The sequence below is a fragment of the Seriola dumerili genome, unplaced genomic scaffold (assembly GCF_002260705.1).
Source record: "Seriola dumerili isolate Sdu_G_001 unplaced genomic scaffold, Sdu_1.0 BDQW01001661.1, whole genome shotgun sequence".
Classification (NCBI taxonomy): Eukaryota; Metazoa; Chordata; class Actinopteri; order Carangiformes; family Carangidae; genus Seriola; species Seriola dumerili.
In genome coordinates this window covers 29,592-43,598 of record NW_019175916.1, presented here as the reverse complement: position 1 = coordinate 43,598, position 14,007 = coordinate 29,592, and the positions used below count along the sequence as shown (strand labels likewise).

General features: G+C 39.8%; 1 protein-coding gene across 2 annotated transcripts in view; it reads left to right on the top strand.

The window, feature by feature from the left end:
- The first annotated feature begins 8,067 nt into the window (after window positions 1-8,067).
- The window catches only part of LOC111238775 (oxysterol-binding protein-related protein 3-like), a 30,347-nt gene continuing 24,407 nt past the window's right edge, over window positions 8,068-14,007 (top strand). For both annotated transcript variants that reach the window (XM_022768452.1, XM_022768451.1), the window contains exon 1: window positions 8,068-8,235. The gene's annotated coding sequence lies outside the window, so the exon portion shown is untranslated. The remainder of the gene's footprint in view (window positions 8,236-14,007) is intronic.

The window sequence follows — 14,007 nt, the reverse complement described above, 5'->3', positions numbered from 1 at the left end:
TTTTGACCCATGGGGTTAAACTGGCAATTTGCAATATGGATGGAGAAAATAACCAATGTCACATATTTTTCCTCTGGAGAGAGAGGTGAATTCATTTCTCACATTTCTGAGGTTATTGATGAGGTAACTATAACTACAGATTAAGTTGAATTCCTGTTGGAGTGTGCAATCCTGAAGGCATTAAGCATCAACTTGGATCTGCACAATAACCTAATATTAGGGAAATCACTGCAGGCCGTGGCACATTTATAATGCAGCAGCAGGAAATGTAATCCGAAGAGCGGCTGTTCCGCTGGGGCAGAGCTGGGTAATTGGTTACTGGACTTAGCTTAGCCTGCTTGATAGGACTTGGGTGTTTTGCTGAGACTTTGGACAAGGTCTCTCGGGAATCCCAATTAAAAAGCAGAATGCAGAATATGGGTCTTGTGAGGGTCAACAAAAAAGACAAGGTTTGCTGCTTGGAAAGCAGACTATGTCATGTCCAAGGAGAGGCAGCTGCATTGATTAGAAGTCTCGGCTGTGCACTGATTGAAAACTAGTATTTAGATGCAGTTTTCAGGTTTCTGATGTTTTAAAGAATGGGAAGCAGATCAGGTGCTGTCGTATTTTAAAGAGGCTGAAATTCTTTTTTTTTTTTTCAAACAAACAACTTCTCACTTTGAGTAATGGGATGAACACATTATTTCCTGCTAAAGTTAGTTTAGCAACAGTTTTGGTCATTTGGGGGATGATGACATGGAGGGATTTTGGTATTTCTTCTTTTCCTCTGTGCTCTCCTCACTGGTTGTAAGTGGGTGAGTACCTCTGTGCACCAATTGGAAATTAACAACATTTGAAGCAGAATCTGATGACAGTCGGTTGTTTAGTCCCTGTCAGTGTAGTTGTGATGAAGCAGCTTAGCTGAATTTTTGAGTGTAAATACCTAAAGACATGTTTTACTTTAATTGTAGCTTGTTTGGACATGAATATTTAATGTTAAAGTGAAATGATTAAGATATGAAGTCAGGTTTTCAGGGGCTTTGATGTCAGCAATATTGTTTTCATATTAAACAGTGAATATGATTGATTTAATCAGGCTGTCAGGCTTCCTGGGGTCTCTCTGGATAAAGCAAGAGATTGTTTTAATATTTTAATTCATTATTATTTCACTCACTATGCACTGACACAATGAGGTTCCTTAATTTTCAAGTCCCATCAAAAGCAGCTTTTCTTTCTTTTTCTCCAAAATGGAGAACTCTTTTTCATTATGGTCACTTTCAGTCATTTTCACTTTCATCAGAGTTTGATGTGTAGTCTAGAGCTACGAGTAAGCCCTTCTCCCAAAGATGAGGAAGAAAGTAACGACAGTACCATGGACAGCGCACGTCTGGCTGGCAACTAAATCCCAGAAGAAGATGTTCCACATAATGAGAACACAAATTCTAAATCCCGACAAGAACGTGGTGACTCACAGGTGGAAATTATCTTCTAGATTTTCCCTGAAACGTTCTTTGAACAAGTTTTGTGGCATTGTCTAAGGCACACAGGTGGAATGTAAAACTGCTTCTATGTTACATAGGAATAGAGACAATGAAACATGACTCCTGTAACCGAACACCACCTGCACACAGCTTGTATCTGGTGTCAGTAATGTGCTGGTTGCAGCCAGCTCGACTTTTTTTCCACCCCATGCAGGATTAGTTGCATGAGTTCACCAAACTGTGAACGTGTAATATTAGCAGATCCACGCTTGATGGCGTGCAGCAGTGAGCAGTGATTGCCCACTGTAAATGAAAATACTGACATAATCAGCTAGCAGCACATCTTTATCTCTAGTTGGCGAGCTTCCGCAACAGGGACAAAAAGGGACAAAATTATTATCGGCAAACTAAATGGTTGTGTAATACTGTTTAGTTTTTTTTAAGCCACACCTCTGCTCACACACGATGTGCTGTGGGCTGGATTGGGTGTCACTCACTCTGATCCTATATTGTTTCTTGTAACACTGTCACTCTGGCTGTCCCAGGAGTTCAAACGCACCTCACAAGCGAAGACAAGGGAGTCCTGTTCTGTCAACGCTCAACGTTTCCACTCTTGTCCATCTGGACCAAGTTGACTGCCGCCACTTTCTGCATCAGGAGGATAAATGAAACTTGTCTCGATTGGTTTCTTGCCATTCACAAAAGACGGTAAAAGAAAATCTATCCCATCGATTTCCTCCATGCCACTACTATGTTGTGGTTTTGTTTTGTAATTATTTCATACACGGAAAGAAAGAGGACATGTTTGCAGTTTTATTTACTCTATAGCTTATGCTGTAATATTACCTCTAATGCTATATACTCGTGTTTGAACATGCTGTTTATTCTATGACACAAGTTGGTTGTGTGACAGTGTCTCTGTCAAAATGTATCGATCATCAAACTATATGGCCCATAACATTCATGATAAATTGTTGTGAATTTATAATCAATATAAAACAATAAGACAAAACTACAACACTGATTAGCAGACAAGGTCTCACCACAGATTTGATTAATTTGTTGTATTTTTTTCCTCATATACTATTCCTTCCTCAGGGTTTCATCCTCACTTCAGCCTCCTTTATTCTGCATCGGGGCTCCAGCTGGATGGAGCTCAAGTCTTCACTAAACCGCAGCATCCCGCCTGATTTAAATGGCCGGTCTCACTGCGGTTATGGAGGGGCCATTATACCTGAGTGAGTTTAGAAATATTCTGCACAGAAAAGTATTTAAAATGTAATACATCAAATGTTATTTTACCTTCACAGGCATATCACCAGTCAACGCTTTTATAGCAATGCTTGCAGAAAGAAAAGTAAAGTTCATCTCAATGACCAGCTGTGAGTAGTATTCGATTCATCATAAATATTGCAATCCTAACTATGAACAAATTCTCTGAAATCCTAGAAATCCATTCCTCATTGGTGATACAAAATAATAAATATCTTGTTTCTTTTCTCAGGATACCAAAACCAACTGATATAAATATAGCGTGAGTACTTGAGCATGAATACATAATGGACTGTTTCCTTTGTACAAGGCTCACCACTAGCATTTAAGTTTTCCAGAGTCTGCCTCAAACTTTTGATACACTTCCTCTTTGTTTAATTTCCTCGCATCTTAAACAGGGAGAAAATGATAAAGATTTCAGCTCCAAAGGAACATCCTTATTCATCCCACATCTCCCGGTTTGCAATGTTCCCATCCTTCCGCTCTCCAGATGACACTGAGACAGGAGTGAGAGTAAATTCAAGTCGTCATTTTTTATTCATTTAGTGCTAAATCACAACACACAAGTGTCAAGGCACTTTTCATATAACGGAGGTCTAGATTGTATTATTTATAATATTGGTTACAGGGAACCAGTAATTCCCAACATGAGCAAGCAGAACGGGACTCAGGGTGGACGGGCAACTGCCGCAACCGGTTGGGTTGACAGAGAGAGAGAGCAGGGGGAAGGACCAACATACAATGATAATGATAAAAATAATAACAATGATAAAGGAGAGAGAGAGGCACAGCCTGGACACTCGTGCTTGAGAGAATAAATAAAGTTAGATGTAGTGGTTTTCAGGAACTTTACAGAAATCTCGTCGGCAGGATAACATGGACTATCCTGTATTTACTGGGTTTGGGAAGCCAAAAATTGTTGTAATATGGTTACATTTCCCTGATTTAGTTAAAATTCTAGTTGCATCATTCTGAACCATTTGAAGACTTTTAATATTAGTATGTTGCAGGCCAGAAAACAAAATGTTACAATAATCCAGTCTCTGGATGAAACAAAGGCATGAATTAGGATTTTAGCATCTGTTATGGACAGAAAAGACCAAATCTTAGCTATGTTACATAGGTGAAAAAAAGCAGCCTTGGCGATGTCTTTAATTTGCTAGTTGAAGGAGAGGGTAGGATCGAACGTGACACACAGATTCTTGGCTGTCAGACTATGGAAATCACATATTTGTTGAGAGTTTTATGAATTTAGGAGCAGAAAATTTCAAGACAGCTTTTCACAGCAGACAAGGAGACCCCTAACTTCATAATTTCAGAAGAGTGGTCAGCCCTAAGGCACATACAGGCAGAGGGCCAAGAGCAGAGCCCTGGGGTACTCCATATTTCAGATCAGAATATGTCAATTATTCTAGGAGACACACTGTGTTCTGTCAGATAAGTAGGGCTTTAGCCAGGTGAGGCCAGGTCAGCCCCCGAATTTGCTTTCCATTTGGTCTAGGAGGGTTGATAGGATGGTGTTTATTGTTACTGATTAACTTAGAGAGCAGTGGCAAGAGCATGCTTGTATTTCAATAAACATTTGTGGTGAGGTAGAGACCTTCTGATTTTGATTAGTGCCATTTGCGCTTCAATCTCACCAAGAGCAGCTAAACATTCTTCACATTCTTCACATTGTCATTGCAGTTAACTACTACATAGTTTTCCCTTACAACAATTTCCTCCAGCACACAAACCCACTGAAGGGAGAAAACCATGTGTTGCACCCCAATCCTCCAAAGACAGTGCTGCCCAACCCTAAACCTTGTGACTGGGATTTCTCATCATCAGAGTGGACAAGCAACATGTTGAAAAATTTGGAGAGGATACACTGGGTCACATCTTACCAAATGCACTACACAGGTAATGAGGCCTAAATACCGTTTATATTATTAGCAGGAAGCTGAAAAAGCACATGCAAGTTTACAGTATAGTTTGGTGTTAGAAGTTATGAAGGCTAGTGTGAAGAACCATTTCACAAAGTCATAAATAGTCCAGTGATTGGATTTGTGTGATTTTGAGGTCAATAATCAATAATCTGGTATTAATATTTGATATTTTTTAAGGATCTGGGCCAGCAAATCCTTTGAAGATAAATTACTTTAAGGAGAAAATGAGTGATCATGCTGGGATGAATTCACATATTGCACCACTGGTAAAAAAAATACTTGCAAACAGCCTTTTACAGTAACATTTACAGTGTGCAGCACTAATCCTAATTAACTCTTTTCCCCACAGAGAGAAAGGTCTTATTCTGTGCTTGTTCACTCTAAACCAAAACAAGGATGTAGAAGAAGACAGGAAAGCTGTGTGGGGAGGAGCACCTGTAGTCCCACTGCTGCTGAACACCTAAATCCATCTTCACCTCCAAAGCAAGGCACTGCTACAGTTACTATAAACCAACATGGGCCACAAGAGATCACAGCAAAGCATAATGAGGCAGATTTAAATCCAAAGGGCTATAGTCAATCAAAGAACAGCACTGGCTCCACAGAGGCACAGAGAGCTGAGCTGTCCCAGGAGGTCTCACACAAACAACAAACTGAGCGCAAAAGCTCTGCACATGAGGACAAGAAGAGAGAAGCCAGCACAGTCCAATTTGATGATAGTCTCATGCAATTATCCATGTCACAGAGCAGCCAAGAGGCTAGCACTGCCTGGATGGCAGACACAGAGCGACCTCTTGACCTGCACAACCGCCCACTTTCCCAGGGAGAGAAAAGCCTGATCGAGCTCTGTGATGAACCAAGCGGCAAAAAGCAGTATTTTAAAGTTGGAGGAAATTCATCTAGTCACACTCAGTCAGCTGTAGCCAAAAACCAGGTGGGTATTGACTCAAATACTGAGTTATTATCAAGGGCTGCTTTAGAGCAGGATAAACTAGCAAGGGTCAGAGAGCTGTCACACATTATCTCCAACCCCTGCATCCTGCCAAGGCCTCCAGTCCTCCCTGGTATTCACCCAGTGGACAGAGTGGGGACAATGGGTAGAGAAAATTCAGCTCTCAGTCTCCTGGACCTTCAAAATTCATTCAGTAAGTCAGAAGCCCATCGCAACTTCAACAGCTCCATCACACGTGCTGCTGTGAACCTGAGGGACAATGTAGTTACAGGGAAAAAACACGACTTCTATGGGATCAACTGCTACTACCTCCGTGGATGACTTCATGAATATACATTTCAACATTTATGAAAGAAAATAGTAGAATTTGAATACTTATTTATACAATTTTACCAGTACCTAATAGTTAATGTTGAAATTTAAACTATTTCTGAAATATTGTAAATCATCTAATCCGAGTTTATGTGCTTTGATTTCCCCCCTTTTAAAGTTCCATGTCATTTAAAGATTAAGTTCCAAAAACATAATTTTTTTGTTTTAGGATTCACAAATACTCATAGAAAATGTAAGTGTCTGACATTTAGAAAAGCTACATCAGATTGCTGAAATTCTGTCAAATTCAGATTTTAAAAAATCAGGTTGCTAAAATTGGAATGGTCAAATTAAGACGACAAAATAAAAAAGGAAAAATAAAGAAAAAGTTATGTTCTTTCACTCACAGGATCCAAGCATCTCATCTGCCTAAAATACAAGAGGAAGAAGTAAAAGTTTGAATTTTTCATTTTGAATTTTTGGCAGATTTGAGTATAATTCATATAAACACTGATATATATATATATTTTTTTTTTTAAATATTACGGCTATAAAAATACTGAAAATGCAAGATACTGACTCACCATAAAGGTTGTAAGATTTCTCATATGCTCACAATAAAGTAGTTGGAGCTTAAGTCTGTGATTCAATGTTTCTCCTTAACAACTTTTCCATACTGCCTATTTAACTCAGTACTTGCTCAGTATTTTGTAAGTAAACAGCCAACAGATTGCAAACATTGTTAATTTGCTTTCCCACATTTCGTTTGCAATATTCATTAGAGCTCAGGATGTATTATACAATAATGGACTTATATAAGGCTCCCATAAGCCATAGCTGATTGCAAGAGTAAAATAAAAGAAAGAACATTCAAAGTCTTCATAGTTCACACAGAAGGAATATTCTGCAGATGTAAATTCATAATGCTGCACAGAGGAAAACTGTGGTCTGTACTGTAACCTTTCTAATTTTACAATGAAGAACATTTGTATGCAGCTGATTTTTTTTTTTTCCCCAAAAAAATGTGACAAGAGTTCACCACAGAGCATTGTGTTGCCTGTGTTATGGAATCTGCCTCTCTGTGTTGTAGGTGCTGCAGTAACCATCGCCAGTGTGAAAGGACAAAATGCCTTCTCACACGTAATCTGTTGCAGTCAGGCCGACTCGCTGTGAAAAGGTTTTTTTGTGACAGTAAGTCCTTGAGCGGCAAGCCTGCAACCTTGAGTGATGTAACAGCCTCTCATTCAGACTCTCAGAGAAAAAAATCCTATAATAATGGCCCACACAGCAAAATGGACTAATGCAATTTTCCTACTGAATACTGCAGACACAGTCTCAAGTTGTGAGGTTATTTCTAATGAGGCAGCTTCTAAAGGGCAACCCAGATAACAGTAGTTGTTGTTGTTGTTGTTGTTGTTGTTGTTGTTGTTGTTTTTTGTTTTTGCTGAACAAACCTGCATTTTTGGGAAAATTATATGTTCAAGGTCATATGTTTCAACCTGCTTAGTCATCAGGCCAATGCTCATCTTTTTATTTCAGAATTGCTTTAGCAGAAGATGCAATTTTTTTGATTACATTTATTTTAGTATTACTATTATGCCATGAGAAACAACTGAAAATCTGTGATTGAGTTATTTGTCCAGCAGGTGGCGACATATCATCATTTTACCCACCAAATCATTCTAAGTTCAGTTCTTGCCTCTTGTCATTTTGGTGATTTCCACATAATTTTTACCTCCTATATAGGTAGTAAAACATATAACAATAATTCCACTTGTTATTTACGAATGGATAAATTTAAGTAAGATTAAAATAAATTTGCAATCACACAGTAATTAATAGCCTCTGTAATTAAATGACTCACTTGCAAAGTGATGAGTACGACTGTGTGTTCACTGTTTGTCCTTGCTTTCCTGGGGGTGGGGGGGGTGGGGGGTGGGCGTCACGGAAAGGATGCTGTCAATGACACAAACCCCGCCCCTGTCAGGTGACGCAGAGCTTCTGTTCTGCATTTTAATTGGAGTTGGCTTCAGCCATTCACGCAACCACCACCACCACCACCTCCACCCCCCTCCCCTCCCTCCACGCAGCGGTGGAGAAACTGATGGTGTTCAGAGCGAGCTGAGAGAGTGCGGCTGGTGCGTGTGTGTGCATGTCAGACTGGAGTAGGCAGGCTGCTGGGTTCAGGCTGTCATTTGAGGGTTATTTCACCGGCTGTGTTCTCTCCTTTGCGCAAATATCTGTGCACTGACCGACTGGTTTCTAAGCTCTCCACCTTCATAGCCTGGAAATCACATCTGTAACTGTCAAGGTGAGTGCTTTTTTTTTTTTTTTTTTTTTTTTAAAGATAGTTGTTTTTTTATATTTTACAGCGACAAAAGCAAGACGTGTCATTCCTTCAGGGAATGAACAGGATCGTGTCAATTGAGTACGTCAAGTGCTTTTAAAGTTCAGTTTTCATGTTTTTGGAAGCTTCATGTCACTGAAACCTTTCATTACACAGAGTGCTGTAAAATCTCCTCAGTGCTCACAAGTGATACAAGCCAACAGTAAAAACTTTAAACCCTGAGTTAAAAGCTTGTATTCTTGCTCAGGTATAATCAGTACATGTGATTCAGACAATAAACACCAGTAGATCCTTTCAGTCTCCATGGTAACTCTGAGCCCCCTTGCCTTATTGCTCTAGACAAGTGAAGACAAGTTATGGAGGGTTTGTCTTCTGTCTACCATATAATCCTAATATACTGTGGGTATCTGGCACAGCAGGGGAAGCTATCAGTATAACCTAGTCAGAGGCCAAAACTATGAATAATGTGCCTTTCTGAGTGGCTGCATCTCTCATGCTGAGTGGATGTAGGTGTGTGTGATAGTGAGCACAGATTTAATCAGGGTTTGAGCTCAGCATCTATAATACACACATAATAACAGTGATTTTCATACTGAATATGGGGCCTGTGCCAAAGCTTTCCAGTCATATGTCTATGGTAATCCTAAAAAGAGCTGGTTGAGTCATAGCTGTTTTTGTTTGGTAAAATATTACTATGGCCTACGTAAAGAGGAGCTGTAATTTGACGACTTGCACAGTGCCGTCTCAGCTCTTTTGGGAGTTGAACATAGGACTGAGGTTTGTTTGGTGGTCAGTTTGTCACTCTTGCAGCTCTTGCAGCTCTTGCAGCTCTTGCAGCTCTTGCAGCGTTTTTTTCGTTCCTATCACACCCAAATCAGTGATTGCAGTCAAACAGAGAGGGACTGTGAGGGAGAGGAATCAATGCAATTTGTGGAATGCAGCAGCAGGAAAGAGAAACATCTGTGTCTGTGTAAGCCATGTAGTTAAAACAGCAGTGGGGCATTGCACTGCAGGAGGTCACCTCCACGGTAATTTCAGTTTTTCCCGTGGCGTTAAGATGAATCTTTATATAAATGTGCACAACCTGTAATCTGTTACATTCAGTGTATTAATCAATCATGTATCTTTGTGCTGAGTCTACACATTAGAGCTGTAAATACAAAAGTTTAAGTCACTTGCATCCAGTGTCACCTCAATGATGTATTGATACATATGTGCAGTAATGTGTGCTGTGTTGCTCCTGGGCCTGTACTGAAAATAAGAAATACTTTTTTGAATAGCTAATAACCAGCAGGTGAATAATACAGGAAGTGGATAAATAGGACCAGCAGAGCAGCTGTGCATGTGGCAGGTGTGGCCTCTTTTTGCATGAGCAGTAGACCTCTATAAATTATTAATGTATCTTTATATATAAACAGCTATATGTGGTTTTAGGTGTACAATACAGAAATTAGTTCTGGATCCTATTTGCATTTTCTTACATTTAAAGTTTAATTTGAAAACATTTTGTAAAAAGAGCCAAGAGCTTTTTTTTTCACATGTAGTAGAAAGGACAAAATAACAAATGATGATATTAGAGTTTCACTTGTATTAAGTGAATAAAATCATTAGTACCTTTTTTATATTACGTAGTTTTGTTTGTCCGATTGTTTTCCAATACTCTGTGTTTTCATTTAATGGCAGAGTGCTGCTCTTGTTGTCAGCCTCATCCAGGAACCAGAGAACCTGAAGGAGGCTACAGGGCTGATTTTCTGACTCCCTCAGAGACTGCCAGATGCCAGCATGAAATTTTAACGACGACGGAACTAGCAGATACTTTTAACTTAAAAACAATAGCGCACTCCATGAGCAAAGACATGTTCCTGCTGAACTCCTCCGTGCACCCGTGGTCATTCTCTTGGTTTGTGGGACTAAATTATTCAAAATCTTAACCATCTTAAAGGATGGAAGCTCTGATGTGTTTAAATAATGTAGACTTTTAGTCTTGAAATAATATTATCATTGATGTTTTTTTTCCTATCTGGACAAATGTTTGTAAATCAGACATAATTGTAATTGCCATATTTACAATAAACAATTACACCGCAATAAAATTATAGTCCAATCTTATGAAACTTTGTTAATGTTAATCAATTACAGATACATACTTGAGTGAAAGCACCATTATTCTATCTCTGACTAGCATTTATCTATGCCTGTCTAAACCTCCAAATGTATTTCTACATATTCATTTACAGATCAGTTATATTATAGCGCGTAAAGTTATGGTTTTGGGGCTGTGTCCTGATGTTACCTAATTAGCTGTGATTATCAGATTTTGAACAGTGGCCCCTCTGTACAAATTGTGTAGAAGGCAGTTTTGTTTCAGTCTGCACCGGATCAACGATATGTTATCTCTGCTTGTTTTCACAGCAGGGAGTTCTGTTCATTTGCAGCTCTGTCAGTTTCAATCAAACTGATTAAAAACCAGAGCAGTGTGTAACATAGTCAGAAATGACAAAGTTGTGCCCCTTAAAATCTATGTTAGTTGCGATACTCCCAACTTTGGCATTCCTGGACGTGCATTTAGGATTATGTTCTACAGACTGTGTGTGTTTTTACATAACGTATGATGTATGGTTAGTGCTGCCTTCTAGTATTTTTAGCCATGGCTCTAGGGATGGCAGTGTCCAGACTGAAATATCCCAGCAACTATTTAGTGGAATGCCATGAAATTTATTTGCAGGCATTCATGGTCCCCAGAGGATGAATCTTAATGACTTTAGTAATCCCTGACATTTCCTTTAGGAGTATCTAACTATGGGAGTGGATTGCTGTGAAATTTGCTACAGATATTCATGGTCGCAAGAGGAGAATTTTAAATGACTGTAAGCTATTACTGGAAAAGTGTTCCCATCACCTTCAGCTGTACCTTACTTTACTTACCGTAAAGTGCTAATTGTTAGCATGCTAACAGGCTAAACCAAGATGGTGAACATGGTAAATATAACCATCTAAACATCAGCATGTTAGCATTGTCACTAGCATCAGCAGCATGCTGATTAAAGCAGTATTTAGCCCAAAGCACCGCTGTTCCAAAGTACAGCCTCACAGAGCTGCTAGCATGGCCTTAGTGTTTAGCCTTGTTAGTGGCTTACAGCGTTCATCATTTCATCGTTGCTGCATGAATGAAAATAAAAATACATTTTCAAATATTCTTCACACTTTTCACTCACAGTGTAAGTCCAGTGCAAATTTTTGTTTGATGATTTAGTCAAGAAAGTAAAAAATTGAGTTTCTGATCATAAAGTGAAAAGCTCCCTATGGGGGTTATACATATCTCTCAATCCTCTCTAAATTAGGACAACAAACCTCAACCTCGAAGATCTGTGGGTGATGTTTACACCACAGCTTAACAAAACACTGCACAAATAGAGCATGACTGGCTGTCAAACCACAAAAAACACAAGCTTGTCAGAGATGGAAATTCAGTGCAGCTTTGTCTTGGCCCCCCAGCCCAGTTACTATAAGGAAACGACAGTTTGAGTTAGCCTATCTGTTAGTCTATCTGCTATGATCTACTACAACACAGAGGGATTCATGCTGCCCAGTCAGTTAGGAATGCTTTACTGATGTTGCTGCCAGAGTTCAGGCATGAAGTAAATCTCATGAGATCTGGTAACTCCTCTCACTCAGCCAGTTCATCTCTGCCTGTTCATAAATGGAAGGTAATGAAAAACAATGCCATGTCTAAATATATCTGCACTCAAAGGACTTAGAGATTGCTTGTGGCAGTGCAGATGTTCTTTCTGCTTTTTGTGACTTCTGTTTTCTTTTTTGTTTTTTTAAGGCCTTTTTTTTTCTTTTTCTTTTTTTTTGCTCTGTGCATTGTTATGAGACAAAATCAGCATGCTAACAATGACATGGACCCTCTAAATGTCATTATCCACTACTATGGGTCAGCACTTCTGAATTTATTCGAGAGTAGAGGTGAAGATGCTGCTGGTGCATCCTAATCAGAGCAGTGGTGGAGTCTCAAGCACTGTAATCTTTAATTTGGGGAAGCAACAGCTGGATCCTACTGTCGCACATGTTGCTACATGTGACATATCGTGAAGAGCACTTTGTACCATGAAGTTTAGAGCATTCATGTTTTGTTTTTTTTCCTCCTCACTCTTTTGTCAGCGAGTGGCTGCGTCCTAATGAGCTGGTGTTGAGTTATGAGGCTGTCAAGCTCCCCCACACTGTGACTGTAACAAAGGAGAGGACCTCTGCCGCACTCAGAGCAGACAAGAGAGAGAGATAGAGAGAGGGAGGATGGAGGTGTGGGAGGGAAGGGAGTGTGTTGAGGATGTGGTTGATTAACAGGATGTGTTGTGGCGTTGGGGAGAGTGTGTGATACAGAGCCTGTCATATGTCAGAGAATAGAAGACATGAATGAAAAGTCAGCCTATGCAGCAGGAAGTTTGTGAGAAGGGACTTTATCTGTCTCTCTCTTATTATTCCGATCATAACTGCAAACAATTTCCCTTGGAGTGAATATGATGAGCACGGAAAGCTTTGAGCTCCATTTCATACTGTTGAAAATGTAAGATTACAGATAGCACTGCGCGCTATAAGCCCAGTAGCGTGAGCCTGTTTTTTGGAGTGGCTCCCTTCTGGCCTTGGCAACCTTTCACCATGCCGCCTTAAGCAGATCAGGAGCAGGCGTTACCATCTGTGCTTCTCTTTCAGAGAAGGTGTGGCCAGCCACACGCACAAACACACACACATGCACACTAACGTGGGCTGGCAAACATTACCCTGCTTGGTCAAGAGATGTACTAATGAATAATAGATCTCATATTGGGATGAGGCCAGTTTTGTCTCTGTGTCAGTCCTCTGGGCTCATCATTTGCTGGGTGCTGTCATGCTGACCTGTGATATTACCCGTGGAATATATTTTGGGAGTGACCGCTCTCTGTGGTGTCCTGATTCTCGAGATGGATTTAAGAAGAAAGGCTTTTTTCTTTGTCCCACTCTCAGTTACACTGTTCAGGTCGTTTTGGGAAAGAAAACAGGGCAGAAGTAATGGCTGGAGAAGGCAATTCATTACTCCACCAGATAAAAGTGACAGTTTTTCACAGGGGAAAAGAGAGAGACTTTCAGGACTTTACAGTTTCCTATGCACTTGCCCATGCTCTACTCACCATCATAACTCTTCAGACTTTGATAAGAGGCTGATTCAAACTGAGACGGCAGTGTTGCTTCTGCTCTTCGACTGATTGCAGCCTCTTGAAGAACCTTATCTGAAAACTCATTTCACATCAGCTTTGAATGACGCAAAACATATTGCATTCAGATTTGAGTTGCTTGTCTTCCTCTCTTATTTTAAACCCAATCAGAGCCCATGCTACCGTACAGTATGATCATCATTTCATGAATTTCACATACTGAAAAGATTGAGGAACCACTGATGAGAGAATGAAGAGAGTGCTCAATCATCTGTGTTTGCCGCTGAGGAAATTAGATGACTGTTTTACATTAGTCAGTGAAATGCAGTGTGCAAAATAACTCCTTTTCACAAAAGTGCTTTTGACTGAGTTTCTGAAAAATAAGAACAGAGAAAGAGTGATTGACAGTTTGAAACATCCATAGAAATATCCTTATTGGCGTTCTCGCTGAGAATGAGAGGAGATGATTGACATCACTCTTATCTTTGTGTGCTTGATATGAAACTGCAGCGAGCAGCCAGTTATCTTAGCTTAGCATTAAGAT